Consider the following 16217-nt stretch of genomic DNA (forward strand, 5'->3'; position numbering starts at 1 on the left):
CTTTATCCACCATACCATGCTTTCACTTGGATTCATAAAGGATTTAATTAATCATTTATAGTGGTACACAAGTTATTACAGAAATGGGTTAGTATTGGAATGTTTTTCTTATATAATGCCAAAAAATTATACTGAAGAAACATCATGTATGGTTTCAATTTAAGATTCACTACATATTATTAAACAAATATAATGAAAAAAAAAAACCTGGCACACAGTGTGTTACTTTTAACTCTTGCAAACAAACGAGCAGGGTTACATGGATCAGTCCCACTTCAAGGAGAAGCAATAACACTGTTTCCTGTTTAACGTTCCATCCTACTTCAACATCTGTATGCCTTGTATGGCAGCATGCATGCTGTGTATATTCCTACATTTATTACGGTCATCTGACATGCTAGTTAACTCCAACTTGTCAAGTACATTACCAGTTACATCACGCATGCGATAACTGCAAATTACTGCTAGAAAACCAATTGACAAACCCGTGCGTGGTAGCTGGAGGTGGGTTTGCTGTATTTAAGACTACTATAGCTTCTCTGATCTTTATAAAGTCCACTCTGTAAAAATGGGCCAAAAAAAAAAAAAATTACATTATTAAAAATAAAAACACAGAACATATTCTAAACCAAAAGAACCATGGATATTTCCATACAGTGGGCTGTATTCAATGCGGGCAGCGAGAGGATTAAACTGCGAGGATCGCCTAAAACAAGCGACACTCGCCGTTTAACCCCCAAGCCGGCCGCTCACCGGATTCAACGTTCTGGGGGGGATCCTCACTGTCCTCTGACAGCGATCTTATAATAAAACTTAGTGGCCTTCATGGGGATGCAAAAAAAAGTGCTGACCTACAAACATACCGCATGTTAAACCCAGTGTGCTTACATGTTTATCCACACAAAAAAACAGTTTTTTTTCTATAGTTCACGCTTTTCTTTGAAGTTAAGAAGTTTTAGTTTCTTTCAAAATTATAGAAAACACTTTTCTTGTCACTTTAAGGGGGGTATTCAATCCCGGGTCCCGACAGTCGGGACCCTGTCCCATTTTTGTTTTGCTCACCTATTATTCGTCACCTATTATTCGTCAGGTGGGATTCAATGTCCCGCCTGCCCAGCAATGAAAAGGAGGCGTATCAGTGCATTGTCGATATAAAGCGTGATCTCGAAAATCCATTGTCATTCTCTGCAAAACGGGCCCGATTGCTGTTAAAGTCGTGTTCGTTCTGCCGAGATGCCGCTTCAATGCTGCCGGTAAAGAAAGCATTGAATAGGCGCCCGCCACAATTTCCCCGTCGGAAATAGCGGCAGGGTTTGAATAGCCCCCTTAGTGTTTCCAATTGATAGATCAAGCAGTGTCTAGGTCAACACCAAAAGGTTGACATGAACTAAGTTGACAAGCAAAATGTTGACATGTCACATGCAAAGCTCAACTTGAGTTTTTCACATTTTTTTTTTCATTCTATGGACTTTTCCCATGCATGACGAGCCACGTGGGCTACAATTGGGAACAGAAAAGCATGACAAGTGAAGCGAGGGTACGTGCTACACTAATTCGGGGTCCTTGTTGACATTGACACTAAATAATGAATAAATCATGTGTCAATCTTTTGGCAATGTTGACCTGGTGCATGTCGACCTATGCAAAACACTTTTACATGTGCTCTCGGGAAAATAATTCCCATTTTATGTGAGGTTCTTAATGGTTAGAGCCACTGTGCTTGCAAAATGCAGACTTCACATGTAATAGTGCTATAGTAATGTTGTAACACTGCACTATATAGTGTAAAGCTGTGTACACATGCATCGATTTTTTTATTCGATTTTGCTTATAGAAGCAAAATTGAATCCACATCGACTGGTTTTTAGGACACTTTCGATCTGCATTCGATTCGATGCGTGCTCCAGTGTTCTCCAAATCGAAAAGAAAAATCTACTGTGCAGCCAAGGAAATATATTGAATTTCGATCCAGTAAATCGAATGTGTACAATGTACCATGAATGTAAATCGAATTCGATATTGAATTTGATATCTAATGCAAAAGTACAGATCTAATGCCAAATTGAATGGGAAGATCTAATGCCAGATCTAATAGAAAATCGAATCTAACATCAAATCAAAACCAAGTGTGTGTACATAGCTTTACAGCATCACAGATCACTGTACTGTTGCACAAGCAGTTTTCTTTCCCTCCCCTAATAGCACAAGAGTTAAAGTAACTGTTTTGCTGTAATACAGTAAGCATGTCACTTGTAAAACTACTGTTCACAGCTAAAGCGCTCTGAGGCATTTTCCACATTGCAGGGAAATAATGGAAATAGACATTTTCCTTCCCTGCTGCATAGCATTCAGTCCACTCTACAATAAGACTGTATTTCTTAAAACTACTGGCATCCCAAAAAAGGATAATTAATTAACTATACTGTTAAAAGGGGTATGGGTCAACCAAATTAAGGTCGACATGTATTGGGTGGACCATTGAATGTCGACAGGCCTTAGGCCGACGCATTTAAAAAGGGTCGACATGGTCAAAAGGCCAAAACTAGCATTAGGTCCACAACAGGAGGTTCGAAATTCAAAGTCAAACATGACTTTCACTTTTTTTTAAACAAAAACTGTATAAAGGCAGTATTTAACACTGCAGGATGGATCAATACAATTTCTACACCTGCAATCTCAAGTGGCCCCAGTAAACCCTAATGTGGCTATACACATAATGCCCCTTTCAGACCGCACAAAAACCTCTGGTGTTTTGCTGATTTTTAACCGTTTTGAAATGGTAATCTGTGCAGTCTGATAGGTGCAATGTGATTTTACCGTTTAAAAAAAAAAAATGGTTTTTGGAAACGGTAAAAAAGCAGGGTCCTACCCGTTTCAGACCCGTTTTATTTGGTGTCAAAACGGATCTGAAACGGGATTCCTCCCCCCCCTCCCCCCTGGGAAGCGCAGGGAGGGGAATAATCATGCTGGGGGCAGGGGGTCCCTACAGTGTATGTTATATCAGTAGCGGGGTCCCTGCAGCTACTAGTTCCCATACGCTGCAGGGACCCCGACACTGATATAACATACACTGTAGGGACCCCCTGCGCTGCGCTTCCCAGGTAGGATCCGTGCTGTGGGGCTGGAGGACCCCCGGGCAGCCTCTCTCCCCCCCCCCCCGTCGTGTCCATACCGCGCTGTTTTGCGGGAGGACCCGTGGGCAGCCTCTCTCCCCCCGCACCCCCCCCCCCCGGGGGGGTCATACCTCCAGCGTCTGGCTATCGCCGGACAGAGACAGAGTGCTGTAGATAGCCGGCTCCTGCCCTGTGGTGAGTGTCCAGCCGGTCCAGGCTGGGGGGGGGGGGTGGATGGGGTTTGAGGGCGGCTGGCTGCCCGCGGGTCCTCCCACAAAACTGATTAATGTATTGGGGGAAGGAGGGGGGGGATGCGCGGCTGCCCAGGTGTCCTCTGTAAAAATTGATTAATTGGGGGTAGCCTGCCCAGGGGCTGCCCAGCCCCCCCCCAATAAATTAATCAGTTTTGCAGGAGGACCCGCGGGCAGCCTCTCTCCCCCCTCGCCCCCCCCCCCCCCCCAGCCTGGACCGGCCACAGTGTACAGGGGAGCAGTGTGAGCCGCTTTCACACCGCAAACCTGCTTTAGACCAGGTATTTAGATGCGGTGTGAAAGGGGGTAAACTTCCTCTGACCCGTTTAAAAAAAAAACTTAAATACCTGGTCTAAAGCAGGTTTTGCGGTGTGAAAGCAGCATAAAAGTACTCTTCGGTTTAATTTATAAACAAAAGTATTAGCCAAGACTAAGAAAAAATGTAAAGGATGGTATGTATAACCATTTATTTATATTTTGGTACCAACCAGTAAATCTTTATTAGAGTCACAAGATTTTGTCTTGGTTCCATAAGAGTTGTATGTATGATTCTGTAAAAAAACAACACATTTCTTCTAGCACAAAATTCTTTAATACTATAAAGCAGTGCTGCTTGTCATGCTCTGAGCTAAAGAGATATAAGCCAAGGCTTAGATAACAATTCATGTGAAAACAGCCAGCTTATATTTACTAAATTAACAAAGTACTACCTTAACATCACTAAAGCTCCAGAAACTGGCAAAGTATCATGCAAACACACAAACACATTATGTAAGTACAGAACTAAACTCTACATTTTTGAAAAATTCGAACAATTCCAGTACAGAATTAGAATTTGTTTTTTATTTTTAATAGATTGGGCATTATTATCAACCTTTCTTACTAGGGGCCCTCTATTATATTACATATTTAGAAAGAAAAAAAAAAAAAAACAGTTTTAGACTACTCTTACTCATACGGTGTAATGGTTAGCATTACTGCCTCACAACAATGAAGTCCACCATGGTCCCAACTGTGGAGAGTTTGTATATTTTCCCTGTGCTTGAGTGGGTTTCCTCCAGGTGCTCCAGTTTCCTCCCACAACCCAAAAATATACTGGATGGTTAATTGGCTCCCACAAAATGAACCCTATAGTGTGTGTGTGTACCTGTTGTAGGGAATATCAGTCACTGGGGCGGGGACTGATGTGAATGTTAAAATATTCTCTGGAGAGGGCTGCGGAATTCATGTGTGCTATATAAAAAAATGGTAATGAATAAATACAGTTGCAAGAAAAAGCATGTGTACCTGTTGGAATTACCTGGATTTCTGCAAAAATTGGTCATAAAATGTATTCTGATCTTCATCTAAGTCACAACAATAGACAAAGACCGTCTGCTTAAACCAGTATCACACAAACAATTATATGTTCTCATTTTTTATTGAACATACCATGTAAACATTTACAGTGCAGTGTGGACAAAGTATGTGAACCCCTAGGCTTCTCCAAGAGCTAATTGGTGCCAGGAGTCAGCCAACCTGGAGTCAATCAATGAGACGAGATTGGAGGTGTTGGTTAAAGCTGCCCTGCCCTATAAAAAAAAAAAAACCACACAACCGTTTTAAGTTTGCTATTTTCAAGAAGCATTGCCTGATGTGAACCATGCCTCACACAAAAGGGATCACAGAAGACCTCGGATTAAGAATTGTTGACTTGCATAAAGCTGGAAAGGGTTACAAAAGTATCTCTAAGAGCCTTGATGTTCATCAGTTCACGGTAAAACAAATTACCATTAATCGTCCTGTAAAGATGACTGCAAGAGCACAGTGCAGAATGCTCAATGAGGTGAAGAGACATCCTAGTGTGTTAGCTAAAGACTTACAGAAATCTCTGGCACATACTAACATCTCTGTTGACGAATCTACGATACGTAAAATAGTAAACAAGAATGGAGTTCATGGGAGGACACCATGGAGGAAGCCACTGCTGTCCACAAAAAACACTGCTGCGCGTTTGCAGTTTGCAAAAGAGCACCTGGATGGCAAAAAATTATGTGGACAGATTAAATCAAAGTTGAGTTGTTTGGCAGGAACACACAACATTTTGCATGGTGAAAAAAAAGGCACAGCACACAACATTAAATCCTCATCCCAACTGTGAAGTATGGTGGAGAGGGCATCACGGTTTGGGGCTGCTTTGCTGCCCTCACACCTGGACAGATTGCTATCAAGACATTTTGCAGAAGAACTTAAGGTCATCTGTCCACCAATTGAAGCTCAACAGAAGATGGGTGATGCAACAGGCAAGGACCCAAAGCACAGAAGTAGATCAATAACAATGTCTTCAACAGAAGAAAATATGCCTGCTGGAGTGGCCCTCTACCTGATTGAGATGCTTTGGCATGACCTCAAGAGAGAGATTCACACCAGACATCCCAAAGAATATTGCTTAACTGAAACAAGAGAAATGGTCCAAAATTCCTCCTGACCACTGTGCAGGTCTGATATGCAACTATAGGAAATGTTTGGTTGAGGATATTGCTGCCAAAACAGGGCCAACCAGTTATTAAATCCAAGAGTTCACATACTTTGTCCACCCTGCACTGTGAATGTTTACATGGTGTGTTCAATAAAAGCATGAGAATATATAATTGTTTGTGTGGTATTAGTTTAAGCAGACTGTTTGTCTATTGTTGTGACTTGTGAGAATTTTTTTCTGACCAATTTTTGCAGAAATCCAGGTAATTCCAACAGGTACACATGCTTTTTCTTGCAACCGTAAATAATGCTTCCAGTAACAGTTTATTAGTCATTTACATCAATAAAGGGAAACAATGATCAATGAAAATACTAATGCAGCCCACACACGCACCGATTCCAGCGTGCGTTGTGGGCTTAACTAGCACACACAGCATCGCATCGTATGCCTTGTGCATACGATGTGCATGCGATGCGATGCTATGCTAGAAAAAGCTAGTACAAAAAGTATGTGCAGCACATACTTTTTGTACTGTACGATGAGGTGCCGCGAGAGCGCGCACCCCATCGTACAGCATCGCACCGCCGGCATCGGCGCGTGTGTGGGCTGCATAACAGGTGTAGAAATCAAAGAGGTAGGGGTATCTTTATTTTGGGTTCCACATGTCTAAGCATCAGACCTTGAACAATAGCTCCAGCTACTGACAGAACAGTGAGCATTAGTGATCAGTAGTAGCTGCATGAGATAGGCCAGTGCCCAGGAACATGGGTGCAATATTAGGAAGGAATACATAAGGAAAGGGGGCCTAGAGGGGAGCAGCGCAAATAGCAAGGGTATTGATGGAAGCAAAGGAAGAGTAATGGTGCTCATACCCGGTGCGATTATTGTTTTTGTGTCAAACTTTTCAGTTTAAATGCACTGCATGTAGGTCGCACCGTGTACTTTATATTGCAAAGTACCAAATGTACGTGCAGGCAATACAGACTTATTTAAGTGAGTTTTGAGACTAAACAGAATAGAAAACAAGATACAGAAAAAAAATGGTGGTATATACTGGTGATTGACAATAGCTAGAATTCACAATAGTAAGCCATAGCTTGTTGCATTTGGTAAAAGACATATATACTGACAAAAAGTAAATTACACAAATCGAAAATTACACCCAACACGCTGAAAGTAGTAATAAAAACATTAAACAAAATCAAACGTTTCCAGACAACTACATATATAAAAATGTGGGCCAATCTGACTGAAGTGAAAGGAAATACACCCTATTACAATGGAGATAATTATCTGAAAATATACTACATGTTAAGCAATAGCATCTTCCTGCCAGCCTAATGAGTCATCTTTTTGACAAATTTGCTCTTATAAATTATGCATTTTAATCACTGATAATGCAAGGGTAATAGAAAAAAAGTGGTAACCCCAGGGAAGAACGTTTTTGTAAAAGATTAAGATAGATTGGAATCACCAACAGACATCTGCTACATAGTAACTTGCATCAAATTAATGGGTACTTGTTTCCTAGCACGGCCACCCCGATTTCCATCGGGGTGGTCGTGTCGGAAAAATCGCGTTGATCGCATCGCATGCGATTTGGTCGCATGCGATGCGATCGACCCGATTTTTTAATTGAATCAAATGTGAATAGGGTCCCTGGGACCCGATTTTACATTGGATTCAATGTAAAATATTCCCTAGACCCCCAAATTTAACCCCGTGAACCCCACGATAGACGCCAACCCGAAGCGTGGCGAGCGCAGCGAGCCCGCGAGGGGAGGCGGTGCGCGTCCTCCGACCTTTTCATTCCCCTACTATCCACGTCGGCGTGGAGTTGAGCATATATAGTGTGGCGAGCGCAGCGAGCCCCGCGAGGGGACGCGTATAACTTCACAGGTATACGTGGATAGTAGGGGAATGAAAAGGTCGGGGGACGCGCACCGCCGCCCCACGCGGGCTCGCTGCGCTCGGGTTGGCGTCTATCGTGGGGTGACGACGGGGCCATATATAATGTGAAATGGGTCATATTGGCCCATTTCACATTTTTTCCTATGTGAGATGGACTTAATCAAGTCCATCTCATCTTGTGCCATTATAATGGCACAAGACCGACGCGATGCTCCCGATTTCAATGTTCAAAAATATTTTAACATTGAAGCCTATGGCAAAATCGGGGGCATCTCGTCGGTCGCGTCGGGACCAATGTTAATGGTCCCGACCGACGCGATGCCCCCGATTTTTCCTTTGCCGGCAAAATGGACCTGATTTCAAAAGGAAATCGGGTCCATCGCGGGGATCGTGTACCTTAACTTAAAGGTACACGATCCCAAAGATTGTGGCGGTGCTAGGAAACAAGTACCAATTAATGTGCAAATATCAAGTTAGAATAATAATAAAAAAACTGAAATCTTTTTTGTTAAGCTGTTGTCACACCATGCACATAACTTTATTACATACAGAGAGTCCGCTTCTTGTAGTTGAATCTTTCGACAAATCATACTGACGTTGACATAAGGGAAAAAAAGAAAATTAAAACAAAGAAAAACTAGAAAAAGTCTATTCACTGAACTTTCATTCACACAAACTTGTTTAAAGCTGTGTCCTCATACAATTTTGATGAAGCAACACCATAAAGCCCCACATGACAAGCCATGTGAGACTCAGCATTGCATGTGATGGGCATATTGAGACTAGATTTATGAAAACACATCTGTGCGTGCAGATTAAGGGGTTATTCAATTTGTGACAGTTTTTTTGAATAGCTGAACTGCACTAATTTGGGCCCTCAGTAGATAATTGCTCTTTTGGGAATTGGCATGCCAAAAACGGAGCCAAAAGCCTGCAAATTCTACAAAAAGTGGTCAAAAACACGTGGAACAGCAGCAAAATCCACGATACATGGGGTTTTCGACCCTGCCGAATTTTTCGACCAGTTGAAAAATTGGTATTGGCACTGAATAGAGCAAATATAATTTGCGCTAAAAACGGCCAACATTTGCAGATTTTACCAAAATAATTTTTTATTAAAAGGTTTAGTTCCGTTATCCAAGGAAGGGGAGGGGGATACAAAATAAAGGGGGGTGGGGGATGGGGTACAGTCCAACATACATCAGCTTAAACATAAACAACCACAAGTGTTGGAACATACAATGATTCACTAAAGATTGAGATAAGAACATAACAATACATCGATTTGGTTGGTAGTACTACGGAAGTAAGCTAAACGGTGTCTCTGATATATTAGGCCTTGCCAAATAGAAGGATTGCTCCTTCTGATGCAGTAATATACGCCTGCCAACAGAACCATGTCACTAGGGGGGGAAGAGGGTTTGGGGGATGAGGAAAGGCCCACAGTTTCCATTTTGGAACGAATTATGAAGTTTCCGGACAATTTTACTAAGAGGAGGGGGAGAGGGATTTTTCCAGTCTTGGGCTATTGCTGCATGGGTGGCTATAAAAATATGGGCCAATACATAACATTTGGCCTGTGTTATATCTGGTGGATAGACATGCAGTAACACCGGGAGGGAGGACCCCTCCTTCAGAGCCCCAAGAACTTTGGAAGCAAGATCAAAAACCTCCCCCCCATAGTTGTCTTATTTTCGAACCCAAAAGATGTGATAGGTATCTCCGATCTCGCCACAATCTCTCCAGGAACAGTCGGAAAGTGAAGGCCAGATTCTATGCAGTCTAAAAACTTTATAGAAAAGTCGAATCTGCATGGACGATAATGGATAGGTGTGAATAGGTGTGTGCTGATATTTGTGATTGTTGGAAATAACCACATAGGGTTAGTCAATGTGTGCGGATAACAGCACTATGGGTGGCAGATATAACAGGTGACTAGAACATAAATACTGAAGTTGCAGAAAGAAAAAAAACAGGAGCATGCCCTTATATATTGTAAAGCCTGAGACAGTGCCACTATACAAAAAGAAAGTCTTAGAAATTAAGATCACTTTCAATTCAAATTCAGCCAGTTGTGCAGTAAAGCCATATACATATGTATCTTCACTTTAATTCTTAATTTGCACACATAACATTTATGTCTATATTCTTTGGTTTCACAGCTACATCAACTGTTTGTGCCCACTGAACAATAAAACTGGCACAGGCTTCCAACTGGCTTCAATTCAAGATAGGGAACAGGAAACCCAAAACATGACACACCCTGTAATCCGTCATCAACCAGAAGCAAATGGATATGAGTAAGCACTGGCATAAAGCCGCACATGATCAACCTCATGAGTCAGTGAAAAGGCTTCTATTCTTGTGTTAATTGAGTGAACTGCCTTCCCCTCAGTGAGCTTTCTCATGAGCTAGGACTATTATGTTCCAAAAATTGTATGAATTTTATTTTTAATATTCCCACAGCAGCAGCCTGCACATTACCAACTTGCTATTTATGATAAGTGAACTGTAGCAGCATTGAAGGATCAAAAGCCTGTTTACTTACAATATATATATATATATATATATATATATATATATATATATATATATATATATATATATATATATATATATATATATATACACACACACATATACATATACATACATACATACATACACACACACAATGTATATACATACACATACTTGCAGTGCAGCCTGCCAATACTGGGCTGAAAGGTGCAGTCAACACTGAAAAGTTGCTTAAAGAAAACGGTACGATATGGTGGCTGAGAGAAATATTGCTGTGCAATAATAAACAAAAATTGTTCAATGACCATACTGCACCATGTGTACACACCATAACTCTGTTGGGAATGGGTTTAATAGAGTATATCCCCCGCCTCCAAAAAAAAAATATATATATAGCACAGATGGAGACCTGAACACATTTACAGTACATCCACTGCCAAAGGAAGACTGCATTATTTGTTAGAGCAATTAACACCACTGCATTTGCAGAGTTAAAGTAAATGCCAATGTTTGCCATGCAGAACCTCTTGTGTGTACATACAGATGATCCATATATACTTGGCTTCAACGCTTTATCTTTCAGTATATCAGACTGCAAATAAAAGATGAAATAATAGATGAAAAATGAAAGCAACACTGTACACAGAACAAATCTAGAAACTATACCTTGCAGGCAAGTTGTAGTAACTGTTATATTTTCTTAAAGTGTTATCAAAATCAACACAATAATTATAGTAGTAGGGTTCGTGCTTTTTCCCGATGTAAAAAAGAGGAAAGATATTCTAACATTTAGTGCAAGTTTAATTCCTGCACATATGAGCATGTCATATTAGATATACAGACAGCCATCATGACAAAAATAAAAGTGCAACAAATAATTTAACAAATTTGCAATTATGGTGCTTCAACCGATTTGTAAACTGATAGAAACAGGTTAAGACATGACACACGAGTGATGTCGTTGGTACAGATCACTTAGGACAATGAGCGATCTGTGCTAACGTCCGTTCTTGATGCACATGCAGTGCAATCTAACTAAATCTTAACTGCAGGTGCTCAAGATGCGAGTAGGCGAAAGCGATGGGCTGGGGTTATACACACAGTGATCCGTGCTCACTTTCTAAATGATCTAGACCAGGGGTGTCAAACTCAAATTCATCGGGGGCCGCATCAGCAGTTTGGTCACCCTCAAAAGGCCTGACCCCCAAAAAGTACAAATGACAGAAAACTTGTACAAGGTGTACTTTAAAGCAGTATGAAACAGGACATGCATATAACAATAATGCGATAACAAAAATGGTGGGCCATCAAACACAGAGCTATGCTGCAGAAATTTAATTCCACATCCAGTACTAATTATATTGAGGTGCAGGGTTCAGTGGTAGACAGGGACAGAAGGAACAGAGCTGCCTTAGGGATGCTAGAGGAGGTGACACCATTTTGGGAAAGACATTTTAATGTGGGCTAGCAAGATAGACACGCAGTGACTAGAGGAGAGCATGGCCTGGTGTGTAAATGTCACCCTCAGTGACAGAGATCCCCACGTACAGCGACCAGCCCGAGCTATACACTACTAACCTATTTCAGTCAGCCGCCTCGCACACACGGTTACCGCTACTACCAGCAGTCCAGCACGGATCGCCAGCTGCGTGACGTCCCAGTCCCAGCAACCAACCCCGCAGCTCCGGCGAGTGAGCGCGGGGTGGGGGGTGGGTGAGAGGAGGTGGCCTAGGCAGGAGCTGGGACACACTGCCCCTGCGTGCTATCTCCTCACGCAGGCCACATGACGAGGTCTGGCGGGCTGGATTTGGCCCGCGGGCCTTGTGTTTGACACCCGTGATCTAGACAAATACTTTAGAAATACTGTTAAAATCACCTCATGTGTATGTCCCCTTAAGGCCCCTATACTTTAGGCCGTCTTGTCCAAAGGATTATTGCTATAAGAATTGTTCCTTAGACATGCACAAAACACATTACATAAAAAACAGCAATCAATATGTGACTTTGTAAAATGTTTAGAAACTCTACAACACCACAAAGATAACCAATGTGTAAAACATGTTATATAAAACTTGGATAGGTACGGTTTTGGTTAGATAAAATAACAAGGCTGTTAAGAGTACATAGAAAACGCAAGGAAAGCCATGGTTACACACCACACGGTCTCTCCGCCTGGAAGTACTTTCTCTTCCTTTGTGTAAGCCAACCACATCCACAGATGAGCTCTTCAGATTAAAAACAAATGTAATATTATTAAATCCGTTCCAATTTTAAAAATACTGGCAGTGTAGCAATAAGAATGCATGAGCATGAGAAACTATAACTTTCCATATATTATCTAACTGATAGGGTGTCTGTGTAGTCAAAGCTGAAACATTTTTGGAATCCAAGTACAGTAGTTGATGAGAGATACAAATGGGTGCGGAGATTTACAGCTCTGGTGCCGGGAGCTGAAGAGACAGCGGAAGGAATGTAAGAGAATCATGTGTGAAAATGCAGTTTGTGTAGTGTATGAAATGTTCTGCAATGTGGAATACTATGTATGTTATAGTGCCACCTTATAGCACCATTTTAATGTTTCACGTATTGTAAGTAAAGCTGGGTGCACACTTTTTTGTCTATATGGCGGATTGGGAAAGCTCCCCAAATAAGCTGAAAAAAGTGGCTCCCGGTGAGCCCATATACAGTGGGCTAGAAATAGCTCAGTGTGTATTGGGCTTCCATGGGATTGGGAGGTTAAGATGTCAGATTTTAAAACAGCCAATAAACTGTGACCTCCCGACCATGGCAGGAGCTTCATAAGCAATTTATTGGCTAATGCTCCCGCAATGGACCTGCATACACACCTATACAATAGTCAGCCCTTCACACAAGACTGGGTGATGATGCCAAGGATTGTATAGGCAAGTATCCAGCTTTAGACAAGGGCTCTAGTTCTCCTTAAGATGTATACCTTTAAATGACTTGATTAAAGTCTAGTTAAAAAGTGTAATTACAATTTTATACAATTTTACGAAAAAATGAAATCAGTTGTGTGTCTAACATAAATTTGGTACAGTTAAAAAAAATAATAATTATAGTTCAATTGTATTGCAAAAGATGGCCACAAACCTAAAGAATATCTTTCCAACAAGCAAAAACCTGGTAATGTATGGAAGAAAAAAACAGAAAATGGGTGAAAAGTTGTTTAAATCCATCTGATAACTAATGTGTCTAAACTACTGTTTTTGGACACAAATGGTAGATTGACTTTTGCACTCTACATTATCATATTGTCGTGCCAACTAGTTGGCTGGTCAGAAAAGTAATATTTAGGTTTGTGACCAGCTTTAGCAATGATAAATTATCAGATTATAAATGACAGCTGCAAACATTAGCAATTACAAACACTTAAAAATGTATTTAGCAAAGTACACAACTAGAATTACAAGACATATTTTCCCCAAGATACTGCAGCAAGATAAGAAGACAATGGTTGAGAAGCTACCTTGTTGTACTTAGGACAGGCATTCCCAACCTCGGTCCTTAAGGCCCGCTAAAACTGGGCAGATACATCTCTAGACACACGCTGCCCAATCAATCATGACCAACCACAGTTACTACCTGCACAAGTCGGTGGTGATTGACAGCACGTTAGGGAATCGCTCGTACACACAGTACAATGTGCCGACAAATCTTTAGATAAGTTGGCCATCGGCTGTTCTACCCAGCTGACAAAATATGTCTTAACTACGATATTCACAAATATGGCTGGTACACACTGGCTGACAGATTAGCAATATATCGGCCAGTGTGTACAGAGCATAACAGTTCATTGTTTAGTAAAACCTATGCTTGAGCACAGGTGACTTAATTAGTACCTCAGTTATTTTTATTTAACCATGTGTGCTGAAACATGGATATCGCTAAAACCTGCACTGTTACAATGCCTTGAGGGCCGGGGTTGGGAATGGTTGACTTGGGGATTGCTTCTGCAGCTGAAAAAAAGAAGGAAGTAAGGTACTTGTTTCCTAGCACGGCGCCAGCGATAAAAATTGTATCCATCGGGACCCCAAAAATCGCGTTATCGCATGCGATGAACGCGATTTTTACATTGGAATCAATGTAAAATGGTCCCTGAGACCCGATTTTACATTGCCACCAATGTTAAATGCCCCCAGACCCCAATTTTCATTGTTTCCCAACCCTGATGGGTCAAATGCCACCCCCCCCATTGTTAACGCCACCCCATGATGAACGCCAACCCGAAGCGTGGCGAGCGCCCTCCGACCTTTTCATACCCCCAACTATCCATCGTCGTGGAGTTGATTTTATATAGTGTAGCGAGCGCAGCGAGGGGACGTGCATTACTTCACAGATATTACGCGTGCGCTCGCCACACTATATAAAATGAACTCCACACCGACGTGGATAGTTGGGGGTATGAAAAGGTCGGAGGACGGGTACTGCTGCGCTCACCACGCTTCGGGTTGGCGTTCATCGTGGGGTGGCATTTGTCATGTAAAATACCCATAAGGGTGGGTATACAATAAAAAATTGGGTCCATTGGCCCATTTAACATTGTTCCCTATGTAAAATCGGGTCCATCGCATCGGTCGCATCGCATGCCTTAACTTAAGGCATGCGATGGACGTGATTTTTTAATTGTCGGGGAAAAGGCTAAAAATAGCCCTAAAATCGCGTCGGTCGCGTCCATCGCATACCTTAAGTTAAGGTATGCGATCACCTACGACGGGCGCCGTGCTAGAAAACAAGTACCGGAAGTAATACCTGATATTTTAGGATAACCACATAGTTGAAAGTTAAGAAAAAGGTGAATACAAAACTAGCTTACGATAATAGCTACTTACATTTAAAAGCTTCCACATTGGTAGATTGCAACATAGCAAGACAAAACAATGGATTCCTTTTTACATTAGGTTCTCAAACTGGGTCATCAGGACCTGTAACATGCCATGGTTTTCAGGTCTACACACAGAATCACAAGTGAAATAATTCAGTTCACCTGTACATCTTTTCAAATATGTTAGTGGGTGATGACTACCCCTGTCCACCTGCTGGGTGGCTGAAAAAAATGTGGTCTGATACAGTCCTGATGATGGAGTTTTAAAACCACCGATTTACACACTGCATTTGACTTTCTATAAACAATTTTAGTTTTAGCCTGTTCTATTTAGGGTGCACAATTATAAATCCCAGCCACTTGGATCACACATAGCAGCCAAGCAGGACCCTCTTGACCAGAAGTAGCCAGCACAAAGGCTCCAATGCAGCCACTCACACATTCGGAGTGTCCTACCATAGAAGATGGTGGGATGAACGCATTTCAAGAAGGACAGACACATTAGAATGTATGTTTTCACACAGTGCAGCTGCGCAGAACTGTGTTTTCCTTGAAATCCTGTCAACTGTTCTGAAGAGTCCATCCGCAATGCTGTCTGTGACAAAAACAACCCCCCCCCCCCACACACACACACACACACCCTCCTTGCGTCCAGGAATGGGACCCGCTTGGCCGCTGTGTGTGGCCCATGCCTTCTGACTGATGTCACTGATAGATGAGCTATGTGGATCAAGCCACATCCTTCCACAACACAGGTTAATTTGAGAGTTGACAAATAAATTATAGCCTTACAATTTATCAACATATCATTTGTAAGACTTAAACTACACAAGCAATTTTAGTGCCTGCGATTAATTGGAAACAATGTGGTGTGGTATTATATGCTACTTAACACAATTAAGAAGATTAATCACTGGAAGATTATTGCACGTCAAAATAGTTTTGCTCATTCAATTATAGGTGAACATTGCAAATAACCATTTGAAGGTCATGCAACATTCTTAAATTGAGTCTTGCGCTAATAAAGGTGATGTAACTTTAGTTCAGAACTTTTAACCCTACAGACATTATAGGTACTGTATATCTAACAAAATTCCCGACTTGAACCAGCTCAAGTCTTT

The 16217-nt window shown here is 41.6% G+C and overlaps 1 protein-coding gene across 8 annotated transcripts in view; it reads right to left on the reverse strand.

Annotated features, from left to right (window-relative positions):
* The window catches only part of LOC146080692 (leucine-rich repeat flightless-interacting protein 2), a 112326-nt gene that overhangs the window by 50866 nt on the left and 45243 nt on the right, over window positions 1–16217 (reverse strand). The gene's annotated exons all lie outside the window — the stretch shown is intronic.

The sequence above is a fragment of the Crinia signifera genome, chromosome 5 (genome assembly GCF_055691185.1).
Source record: "Crinia signifera chromosome 5, ASM5569118v1, whole genome shotgun sequence".
Lineage (NCBI taxonomy): Eukaryota > Metazoa > Chordata > Amphibia > Anura > Myobatrachidae > Crinia > Crinia signifera.